The sequence below is a fragment of the Argiope bruennichi genome, chromosome 4 (genome assembly GCF_947563725.1).
Source record: "Argiope bruennichi chromosome 4, qqArgBrue1.1, whole genome shotgun sequence".
NCBI classification, from domain to species: domain Eukaryota; kingdom Metazoa; phylum Arthropoda; class Arachnida; order Araneae; family Araneidae; genus Argiope; species Argiope bruennichi.
The window spans coordinates 118,692,680-118,705,032 of NC_079154.1; the positions used below are offsets into that span (position 1 = coordinate 118,692,680).

Genomic DNA, 12,353 nt, shown 5'->3' on the forward strand with positions numbered 1-12,353 from the left:
TTTATAATCCTTTGTGTATTCATGACAGTTGTTTTCCGTATTTTAAAGACTTTAGAATAAGTCTGAAGCTTATGTAATTGACATAGAGTATATCTGATAAATACATGAAAGAATAAGATAAGATGATCCATGTGTTTAATTTCCATATTATTTATGCATTATGTTTTAAGGTGTTTAACAAATGAAGATACAAAAAAGAAGATACAAAATCTCAAAATAATATATTTTAACTATTAGAATTTTTTTGCCGTTTGTAATATTCTAAACTCCAAAGAAAATTTGTGCAAAAACCCAAAGTGCTATTATTTTCTGCCATCAATGCTATTATATTTCTAGTAAACAATTAAATAAAAATAGTTTTATTTAGTTTTCTTCACTATTTAATTCAGAATCGAATAATAGAAAATGAAAAAAAAAATATCAAAGAGTTTGTTCAGGGAAAAAGAAACACATTCGTTATCATTTAGTAATAATCGAATATCGTTCATTATTTCTTCTATATTTAAAAATAAAACTGTATTGCCTAATATACAATATTTCTTTTTATATATTTAATCAGGTATAACAATAATATTATAATCATTCAGAAAAAAATACTTTGATCTAGTTTTGTTCTTTATAAATATTTTTTGTTTAAAATGAATAATCCCATAATTTAGGCTTAATTTTGAAAAGACATCCAATATGGAAATATAGTGGATAAATCTGATAATAAAATATAAAATTTTAATTCTGAAAGCAATCAGATCGGATGTTACCTATGCTTAGATTCTTGCTAAACGTTTTCGCTTAAACAAGGAAATAATCTGAAAATTGAAGAATAATATTTCAAGCAATAATTGACAGTTAATTTAATTGATGAGACTTATACCAGATTTATTGGATGTAAATCATGCTGAAAACGCAATTATTAGACCATTCCTGATTTATGATATGTTTCTTTGATTATTCTTTTTTCTTGTTCGTTGAGAAAACTGAAACGACTGACTAAGGCAATAAAAAAATAAGAAACATTAAAAAAAATCAGTTAGTTAGTGATTCTTTTATAGTGTTATTTATTTTTCTCTTTCACACACGTTAGTCTCTTTAAAAACTCATTTAGTCCATAAATAGTAAATAAAATAATACAATGATTTCGTAACTATACATTTTTTAAAGTTCGGATTGTTAATATAAATGAAGCCTTTATTCAAAGTATACACCATAGGCTTGAGCACAACGATCCCATTGATTAACGAGCCGAAGGATTCCTTGTTCCCAAAATTCCTGTGGCCATGACAAGACCCAGTCCTTCATAGCGTCCTTGAGTTCGCCGTTCGAGTTGCAGCACTTCCCTCTCAGATTTTTTTCAGGAACCAAACACATGAAAATCGCAGGGCGACATGTCCGGGCTGTAGGGGGAATGGTCGAGCTTTTCTCACTTGAACTTGGCCAGTTCCACTTATGTGATCCTGGAGACGTGTGGACGCGCGTTATCATGTAGCAGAACCACACCCTCCATGAGTAGCCACAGTGTTTTGTTCTTGATGGACCTGCGTAGTCTTCGGAGTGTCTCACAGTACACATTAGAATTAATGTGAACGTCATCCTGTATTCACATGCACTACTATGTCAATTGGACGGCGTTCTTTATAAGAGCCTCTGCTCTCTCCTACGCATGCGGGCACTCCGATCTAAGCCGGAGACTTCAATCGCATCCCTAGATGTCTTTTCATGTTCTCCCATAGTGGCATGGCAAATATGTTAACGGTTATGTTGTTACGACTTTCGTACCTTTCGTAATATTAAAAGAAATGAATGCTCATGCATGTGTATGGCCCTACAATGCAGGCCATAGAAACCACATCTACATATTTTGGTCCTAACGTTATATTTTGGAAATATAATGTCACAAAAATGATTTTGATATCATTTTAAAAATAAAAAAAAATCTTTCAAATATAGCAAAATTTTAACCAAGATTATTACAATTTTTTTTTATTGATTTCGCTGTGAAAAGGCTGTTATCATGGCCTGATAAAAAAAAAAAAAAAACCAGGAAGCTAAAGTTCTCATTGCGAATAATTACGTTTCAAGAAAAATAATTTTTAAAGAATTTTTTGTAAGGACGAAAAAAAAAAAAAAAAAGCTAATCTACAAATTAGAGATCAAAAACAACATACAGAATTTCACCCATCAAGAGAGCTTCACTTTTCAGATTATTTGTATGCACAGTCGGTTAGACATAGACAAGCACATCTTAATCCTAAAATATTTCTGGATTTAAATATTTTAAAATATCAAATGGCGAATTTTTTGAAGATATAGATAACGATCGAATCTCTGTCTCTGTATATATTTCTCATAAAAGAAAATAAAAATGTCAAAAATTATAAATGTTTTAAAACATAATCATTATCTTAAACTTAGAAGGAAAAATGCCGGCGTCCTGGTATATGGGTAGCGCGTCTTCCCCGTGATCTGGGCGTCCCGAGTTCGAGTCCCGGTTTGAGCATGGTTGTTCTATCTGTCATTATTTTAAACTTAGACGTGTGCCCTCCTGTAAAAAGGGGTTGTGAAGCGAATGAGTGATGCGTGAGTAGCAAAGGTATACTCTTGGCCCTAGTTGGCGCTACTAAAAAAACAAGAGCCGCTCTTCCACCGGCTTAAATCGCTGTCTTCGTAACAGCGGGCCTGCCCATGGCAAATGCCATAAGAAACAACAACAGAAAGAAAAATTGACAAAATATATTCCAAAAATATCTTTTAAAAAAGGTTGATTTGCTGCTTTAATAGGTTTATTTTTAACTTAGCTAACCTCAAGAAATAATTGCAAACTTTACTTAAGATTATTGAAAAAAATTTCTTTTAGATAATCAGGTAGTCAGACAAATCATGGCTGTCTAAATTTATATTAAAAATTCTAAATTGTTTGAAATTGGTGGCTCTTTTTGAATATCTATTTTGATTAAGAAAATAATCAAAATTCAATTAAAAATTTTTTACAATTGCACTTGACTAAATGAATAATCTAAATTATTAAAAAAAAAGTACTTGCTCGCAAAGAAACCAGTAGGCAAAAAAAAAAAAAAAAAAAATGCTAATCACTCTCAGAAGTTGAATGGTTATTCTCACTTCAACAAAAAATCATTTAAAAAATTAACAACTGTTTCAAAAAATCAAATATTAGGAAAAAAATTAGTGAAGATTAATGTTTCTCCTAATTTTAATTCACTTAAAAAAAAAGAATACTTGTTTACTAGCAATTCAAGCACCAATTTCGTTCCACTGTGTCTTTTTCACATAAGATGAATTACTCTAATTTGTACTGCCTGATTTAATTTTCTCGGAATCTTAAACGGAGAAGTAGATCTGCCTCAAGAGAATAACAGCTGAGTTTTCAGGAAAAGTAATTATTTGTTCTTACTCTAATGGATTAGTAAAAACTTTTTGTTTCCACAGAATGCTATTGCTCTTTAACTTCGGTCTGATCTATCAAAGTCAAACTGCGAGCCTTACAAATTAAGGGTAGAACCTGCACAGGAAATTTTCTCTCAATTTGCGAAGTTTCTAATTCAGCTAACAGGGTGAAGCAAAAGATTATAAATTCTGTCAAATTATTTACGTTTATCTACTACTTGATTTTAGAACTTAAATGTTGCAGGAAAAGGAAGTATGTTTTATAGTACTTATTTACAAATGTCATAAACGCTGTTTTTATTATATCATCAAACCGTACATATCATTAGTTTTTTTAAAGTGGTTATAATTTTTATAATTTGCTGTGATTAATTTCGCTAATTCGATTTCACTAATTTACCAAGTGATTTTATTAATTTTGTGATTGTACATTAGTTTGAATAATTGAAAAGTTATTTTTAAAAAGTGGTACTAAAAATTATTACAAGACATTTTTTCTTTCCTGTATAGATAAATATGAGCAAAACCTTTCAGAATGGTATTTAAAAGTGAATATTGTTAAAATTATTTTCTAATAAGTTTAAACGGATTTTTTCAAAACAAACACTATACTTTTGGCTTAGTAAATTTCTAAAATATCCCAAAATTAAAAATATAATTCATTAAAACTTTTAAAGCGTCTCTTATTTTGACTTATCATATTTTTAGTATACTTCGTAGCAGAATTTTTTTATTTTCATTATTTTTGCATTTCAGTTTTGATTGTTTTCTTGCCACTACTTTTTCTTAAACTCTCCAGCAGATAGCACTACTGGTGTGAAACCGAAATTTAATTTAATTAATGAAAAAAATTATATAAGATTTGAAACTATTAAAGTGATATGTTTTAATTAAAAATACGCCAGGTTACAAAATTTGAATGATCTAACTCATTAGGAAGGGCAAAAAAAAAATTACATTATTTAATTTCTACCAACGGATTAAATAAAATTATTTAAGAGAATAAATGACCTAACTCTTATAAAAGTTTTTCTTATTTTATGACGAACTACGATAAAAATTACTTGGAATTATATATTTCCGATTCTTGATTTTTCCATTCACTGAGTTTTATCAGATAAATTGACACTAGAATAATTTTCATCGTAATTGTTAATACCGCACAGAAGAATATTTTTACTTAATGAATGAAAGATGCAATAATTTTTTTTTCTTTATTAGTTCCAATAAACGTCTTTACTGGATTTATTTTGCAAAGAAGTTAACAGCACAATCAATCAGGTGTTTCAATTAAAAATAATGTTTTTGGGAATAACTTTGCAGATTATACAAAATCTCCGTTTATTTTCAAATAACATATTTAAACTTAATTTTATAATGTACATAATTATAACTATATCCTTTACAATTGAGATAATTATTTTAATGATAAGATGTACATCAAAAATTACAAGTGAAAATATAACTTTTCAATTCATTCTATTCTCTTATAATTCACAATGCAGAAAAAATAAATAAGATTGGTTGTTTTTATTGTTTATCTACCATTTCATATCTATATAATTGCTTATGTGCGTTGAACGGCAGGGAAACATTTTTTTCCACAACAAGACCGTTTCAAAGAACTTTCAGAATTTAATAAATTTCGGAAACTGTGATATTTATTCCATTATTACTTTTATATTTTTAACTTTTCCGCTAAAATTTATCAATGAGTGTTTTCATATTGTTTGTGAATTTATTATAATGCCGAAGTTATATAACCTTAACCTTTGTTTACATTTCAATAAAAAAATTTATTTGATAATTTAAAATAACAAGAATCGTGTGAGTTCATCACTAACAGACAAAACTACATGCTTTATTAGCGTGAAAATTCTCGCAAATGAAGGCACTACTGTCTTTCATTACTGAAACTCTCAAAACGCCTACTTAAGATGAAATTCCGGAATACCCCAGAGAAGTTTCTACACCCTCCTTTAATGTGATTGATTAGATACTCGAGGCTTTTGCTTAATTCTTCGTTGAAGTAATTCTGACCAAAGGCAGGAAGAACAGAAGTCATCTCATTGTACATATCCTTCAATAGCCATCGGATAATAGAATGTATCTTTTGTATATGAACTCCTAAGAATACGTGTTATCTTTGCGGCTTTCGAGGATGATAAAGAATTTGCGCAAACTTGAAAAGAACTGTAGCACTTTCAGCCTTTTGTAGTCACAAGACTCCAATATTTTAAGTAATCATAGAATTAACTCTGAATGCATTTGATAATTAAATAAATCAACTGCGGAAAGCAATTTTTTTATCTATTACCTTTTCCACATTAGTGTTTTGCTGTGTTACTTTATTATACATTTATTATATATTTATTTGCTGTGTTACTTTATATTTATAATTAAGGTTGTAAATGATAAATGTTACAGAACAATATACAAAGCATTTCCTAAATAATATAAATACAAATGGAATAGTAATATTTTCCATGAAACCGCAGGGAAGATAAATTTGTTTAGTTAATATATCGGAATGTTATTTGCCTACAAAATATAAAACAACCCTGTGCTTGTTTATTTTTATGACCCTCGGAATTATTTTGCAATTTTTAAATAATGAGTTTGCATGGCGATTTCCAGATTTAGATGCATTGTATATAAGATGCCAAATTTTAACAAGATACCTGACAATAGTTTGTAGTTTTTGATTATTTACCAGAGAGGTCGTAAAAATAAACAAAAACCAATAATCCTTTCATAGTTAGTTTGGTTTTCTAAAAACAGAAGTTAATGAATATTTCTCTCAGATACCATTACAAGTGAAGTGTAATTTAGTTATGTATCTACATTTTATTTCGCGACCAATAGGAAAAACAATTTGCAATTGTATATCGCATCTAGATGTAAAGGACGATCACCTCTCCAAATTTCTATACAAGTAAGTTATTTTATTCAGATGACAAAGGGAATTCCACAAAGCAGTTAAGCTAACAAGGCTGGTCCTATGACATACACCCACCCTCCCAATTCTCGAAACACTTATTTCTGTAACAAATTATGCTAGTGGTATTCATAATTCTATTTTATATTTGAAAACAACAATAAAAATAAACTTTTCTTAAAATTATTCTACGAAATCATTCTTTCCTGCTTTCAGAATGTTTAATTAAAGCTAGTTAGAAACCGACTGTTAGTTTAAAATCTTTCTCATATAGCTAGAGCTCTTCATTTCACTTCATCCACTGGAAGCTACGTATATTTTCGCTTCTAAAACGGATGCTGCACCTAAGCTAAAACAGATACGCTAAATTGATTTAAGGAACCCCACATGGGAAGAAACAAATAGTAAATGTTTCTGTGCGAAGGTATCACCAAATATTTCCATTTCACTCAGCGGAAGAGATAGGAAAATATTAATCTTCGACTGAAAATGAAATCAAATTTTCATCTCCCTGGCGAGGAAGAGATCAAGTTTACTATTTTCTCAGTGGGCTCTTTCTTTATCTAAAGAATGAAGGGAATGTGAATTTTGAAAAATTCTGTTAGAATTTATTTCGTAAAGCTTAGAAACAAATATAATATTCTACGGATGCGATAACAATCATAAAACTATTTGAAAATGCTTCAGCATTCATCATAATGTAATTTTCTCAGATGATCCAAGGAAAGAAAGTTTCTAAGGGAATATGAGGCGTTTAGTTTAATAATGTAAGATAAATAAAATGCAATATTGGTTTCAAAATTTGTTCAGTAGGTGATGCGAAAAATAGATCATCTTAGGTACCGTATGATATAAAATTGTTATGTCTTATTTACTACATAAAAACAATATATTTCGCAAACTTAAATTGGTTCATGCATACATGCTTCATATATACAGGCTGATCAGAAAATTCCTTTTAAGCCCTCTAAATTCAAAACAACACCATGTACATCTAGGGAAGTAGCGTGTATTAAAGTTTAATAAAAGTGACTATGAGACAGTTTACAGCCTCCCCAGAGGCAAAATAAGAGAGTTACAAAAAATAATTTAAAAAATAAAGGTGATCTGTCCAACCAGAATAATGTATGTTATACCATAATAAAAACACAGGAAAAAGCTTCCTCAAGTTATCTGTAAACTGGACAGAAATATTTGCGATTAAAATTATGAAATTTCTATGACTTAAAAAGGTGTCGTCCTAAAATTGAAAAAAAAAGACTTTCCGGTATTAGCATAGAGTTTTTCCGAGAAAAGCAACAGCAGAGTGAAATGAAAGCAGCGAAGAAAACCAACAAAAGTAATTGCCAAAATTTGGAAAATCACTCGTGAAGGATCTCAGGGTCCGAACTCAAAACCCTCATGTAACTATCAAATCACCTAATTAAAAACTCGCAATCATATAGTTACGAAAGGACTTTTGTGATTTAATTTTATCATGATAATCTTTGTGCAAACAGCAAAACGTCAAAAGCAAATCCGCATTGTACAATATAGTGCATGTGAAAAGGAAAAAGACACAGATTAGTACAAATAAAAAGGAAATGTATGGCTAAACAAAAACCATATGAATGAGCTCAAAAAGGCCACATTGCATATTTGAATTCAATCCAATAAGCATTCACGCAAATCCCTAAGCATCTACGTAGTGACAGTAGACTAGCTATCAATGATACGGATACGAAAGACCGCTTTTTTTTAATTTTTGGAATAAATTCCTTTTTATTTCCCGAATTCGTAATTTGAATCTCAAATATATCCTTCAGTTTTACAGATAACTGTTGTTGTTTGTCCCCCTTGGATTCAATACCAATTCAAAGAAGCCTAAGAGATCGGGGAGATAGGGGTGCAGTAGTTTCTGAGAGTAAGGATCCCTGAGCAACCGAGTACAGAAGTCTGACTTAAGCTCATATGAAAGTGACAATCTCACAAACGCTTGTGCAACCCTTTATTACAGAGTGGCGCTTTCACGCACCTCACAAATAGAACACATAATATAGAAACATGCCCGCTAGAGGACTCGAACCCGGGACGCCCAGATTACGGGGAACGCGCTCGACCCCTAGGTCAGGACGCTCGGCTTGTAGACTTACAGGTAACTAATTATATGAAGCGTTTTCCTGTATTTTTATTACCATATAGCATACATTTTTCTAGTGGAAATTTATATTTTGGAAACTTGAATTTTTATTATCATTTAAAATTTTTATATTTATCCGATCGCTATTAGTTATTCAGTTATTTTTGTAACTTCTTTATTAAGCCGCTAGGGGCCCAGTAAACTGTTACATAGTCCATTTTAGTACCCGTTAGTAGACCTTATGTTTATATATATATATATATATGTGTGTGTGTGTATGTGTGTGTATTAAAGACTAAGGTATATAAAAATAATGAAAATGATTAAACAGCATACTTTTATCAGTGAACTAAGTATGAAAAAAAATTGAATTAAGAATCTAGAGATGGAAGTAGAAACTGATTGTAAAATCAGGATGCTGCGGAAATTTTACAATATGGATGTTAAGTTACATTGAATGTCAAAAGAAAGAATTTTTCAAATAATTACTTAAACTGTAAATATTATAGGAATGTGATTGTTTTTTTACTTATTTAAAGCTCTTAGGTCAGCACTTTACATTACGTTTCCATTTCTATATTTCAAATTAAGTAATTAGTTATTATTATGTTGTCATTGTTTGTTTTTTCTACTTCTTAAAATATTGTTAAAATTGATTCAACAAAATACCGTTTTTCTCTCTTGAAATTTGATCAGTCAACTCACCTTCTGTCAATTTTCATAGAAGTTCTTTGTAACAAATAAATGCAGGAGTGTTCTGTAAATCACTGCGAAACAACTGAGTTAGTCGATTCGAGTGGCTGCTCAACTTCCGTGGAACTAATCTTGCCAACTCAGAACGAAGTATAGGTTGAACGTTAACCCATGAGTGAAACTTGTTTAGTGAAATTAATTGTTCAGGCTGACAAGCAAGTGATTCCCCAGTTAGAGGATAACAAGGAGTTTAATTAAATCCCTGATTCATTTGTATCACTGTCTTCTCTTGAATACTGAGAGAGTGCATTTTCGAAACAGCTCCCCGTGGTAAATTTTTATATAACCCTTCCCGAACGAGAATTTTGAGATTAGCAGATAGACCTTCTAAATCATAAAATCATAAATTAAATTTACAGTAATAAAAATAATTGTTAAAATTTGAATTAAGTCCTTTATTTCAATAATTCAGTTCATTTTATTCAATACTATTATATCGAAAAATATATATTTGTTATTTTAAAATGCTTAATTTTAAACCATTTTTTTAAACCTATTTTGTGAAAAAATATTCGATTTAATAAAAAAAAAATTCTAGAATGGAATAATCAAAACTATGGCAATTTAACTAACCTTTTGATTTTTGAATCTAAGTGAAATAATTGAAAATTTACAAGAATTTACAATTGTCAATACGTTTAATTTTTTTTGATATTGTGCATTTAAAACTACAAAAAAGAAAATATGTATTGTTGAAGTATTTACTCATGAAAAACCTCAACTCATTTATAGAATATCAGGAAACGAACTTAATAAAGTTGTGATATCATCTTAAATATAATAAGCTGAAATTAAGATTCCAAGCAAACATTAGAAATATTGCTTAAACAATTTCAATAAATCAAAACTGTAAGATGATAAATGCTAGATATTTCACGTTCGGCAATGAAATTGTTACGTGCCTAGTTGAGCATGGGAAGAGTAATTTCCTGAATGTTATCCTCTGATAAGAGGTAATGTTATCTACATGCATATCCGTGTGAATTTTATGGCACTTTTTTGCTTCAGGCTTATCAGTTGAATGTTAAATCGCTTAGTCGTATAAGTTTGGAATTATGGAAATTGTAACATCGATTTTTTTGATGTTCTTGAAGGAACAGAGTCATTAATCTTGATTGTTTTTCCCATTTTTATAAGTTATTAATATTTTCTGATTTATTTCTTTGGTTTTGAATTTAAGAAAATATTTGTAAGGTATGCTTCATTATTTTAAGTTCTGATTTTCTGATCAGTAACTTTAATCCGTTTTTTTTGTTTGAGATCGGTTAATTTTTATTTTTTAATTTAAATCTCACAATTTATTTTTATTTGCATTATAGCTCACTTTTGGAAGCCTTCTTATTACGAATTCTATATTAATTTCGGATCTATATTTTTTTTAACAAGTGATATTTCTATAAAATGTGATGCTGAAGAACTATTTTCATAACCAAATTAACATTCCAAATCAATTACAAATAATTATAGCTTATTAAATGTCAAATGAAATTTAAAAGTAACATTAAATATGCTAATGCATACTCGTATTAAATAATGATTATCTAATAGAAGTATGCAAGTATAGAAACATGATGTTAAAAATATTTTCTCTTAATTGAAAACGAAAGTGCTTACTAATTCAATGCAAAATTCGAAACAAAAATAATAAACATTAAATGTCATATTTTTCTGCAAAATGTGCAATTATTGTTATCCATTGAGGCTAAAATAGTAATCCAGATGATAAAATTAAATACAATATTATTGCACTAATGCATGGCAAATAAACATTTGAGAAAACAATCATAAAGATAAAATAATTCAATTAAATTCATTACAGATTACGGATGTTATTATAGCTGACTAAGTAAAATTCTTGTAAATTACTTCCGTTTATTCTGTCACACAAAAAAGTCTTTTCAGAAATAAAATTTCGAAATTTTCCGCTTTTTATTCCACTCAATTAATTAAATAAATGCCTCGTAGTTACAGAAGACTTCATCTGAACAAAAGCTCTTAAACATTTCTTTAACATATTTCCACAAAAAGCATTATTCTTTACAGTTATTTAATAATAAGTAGTTAATTTTTTATTATATTTGTCTTATATGTTACTTCGTTTTCATAACGGTATGAAATAAAAATAGAAAATATTTTTTTAAGTGACTAAGTAAATCTTATTAAAACTAGAGGAATGTTCTTTTTAGTTTTTCTACAAAATGCATGCATTTTTCATGAAATATATTTAATACTGATATATAAAATTACCTGAAAGAGTAATCGGGAAACCTAAAAGGAAGATTGTACATACCAAAACAACAAAGCTTTGTCGCAATTTGGGACGTGCAGACTGACACTATACCGCGTTTCATGTCATTTGATTGTGAATAAGCGTCAGTCCCTGTAACGTAACAGTGTCTGTCACTCTAGTTTTAATCAGACTGAAGAAGAAAATCAAGTATTCAAATTGCATCTCATGAAGAAAAACACTGATTCAAATTTTGAGAACGTCGAATGAATGACCTTGACTTTTTTATCAGTCTCAAAACTTTAGACGATAGAGAAATTAACACATAATTATAAAGCCAGTATGCATTTCGTGCTTACACGTTTCAAACGGAACAATATAACGAGATTTTCTAATTCAAGTGATTTGCATTTTACATTTTTAAAATTTGCTCTTCTGTGCACATATGATAATGTTTTAATTTGTATATTATCTATCATTTTATTGGTGCGACATACATGATGCAAATACGCTATGGACTACTATACAGCTAGAACCTAGAACAGGGCTTACTATAAACCTTGAACCAAGAATGCCAAATTTAGTAAAAATTCCTTCTTCGGTTGTAAATGCTCATTAAAGAAAGTTTTAGGAAATATTAACCAAATTATCAATTAAAATTAATAGAAATTTGAAAATTATCCGCAGTAATTTCGAAATCTATATCTGCATACAAACTCTTTTTACACTGCTATTTTTTAAAATTAGCTTTGCAGTGCTATGCATTTTATTTCCGCCCAATTTTTCCTCCCATTTTATCATTTTTACTAGTATATTACATCTATGCCTTTTATTGTTTAGCATGCACATTTTTTAAACATATAAAATCTAGATTTTGCGAGGGCATTATTGTTTTAGTAATTAAAAATAAGTTTGTC

At 29.2% G+C, this 12,353-nt stretch overlaps 1 protein-coding gene across 1 annotated transcript in view; it reads right to left on the bottom strand.

Moving 5' to 3' along the window:
• LOC129965843 (dopamine receptor 2-like) overlaps window positions 1-12,353 on the bottom strand; it is a 242,491-nt gene that overhangs the window by 215,982 nt on the left and 14,156 nt on the right. The gene's annotated exons all lie outside the window — the stretch shown is intronic.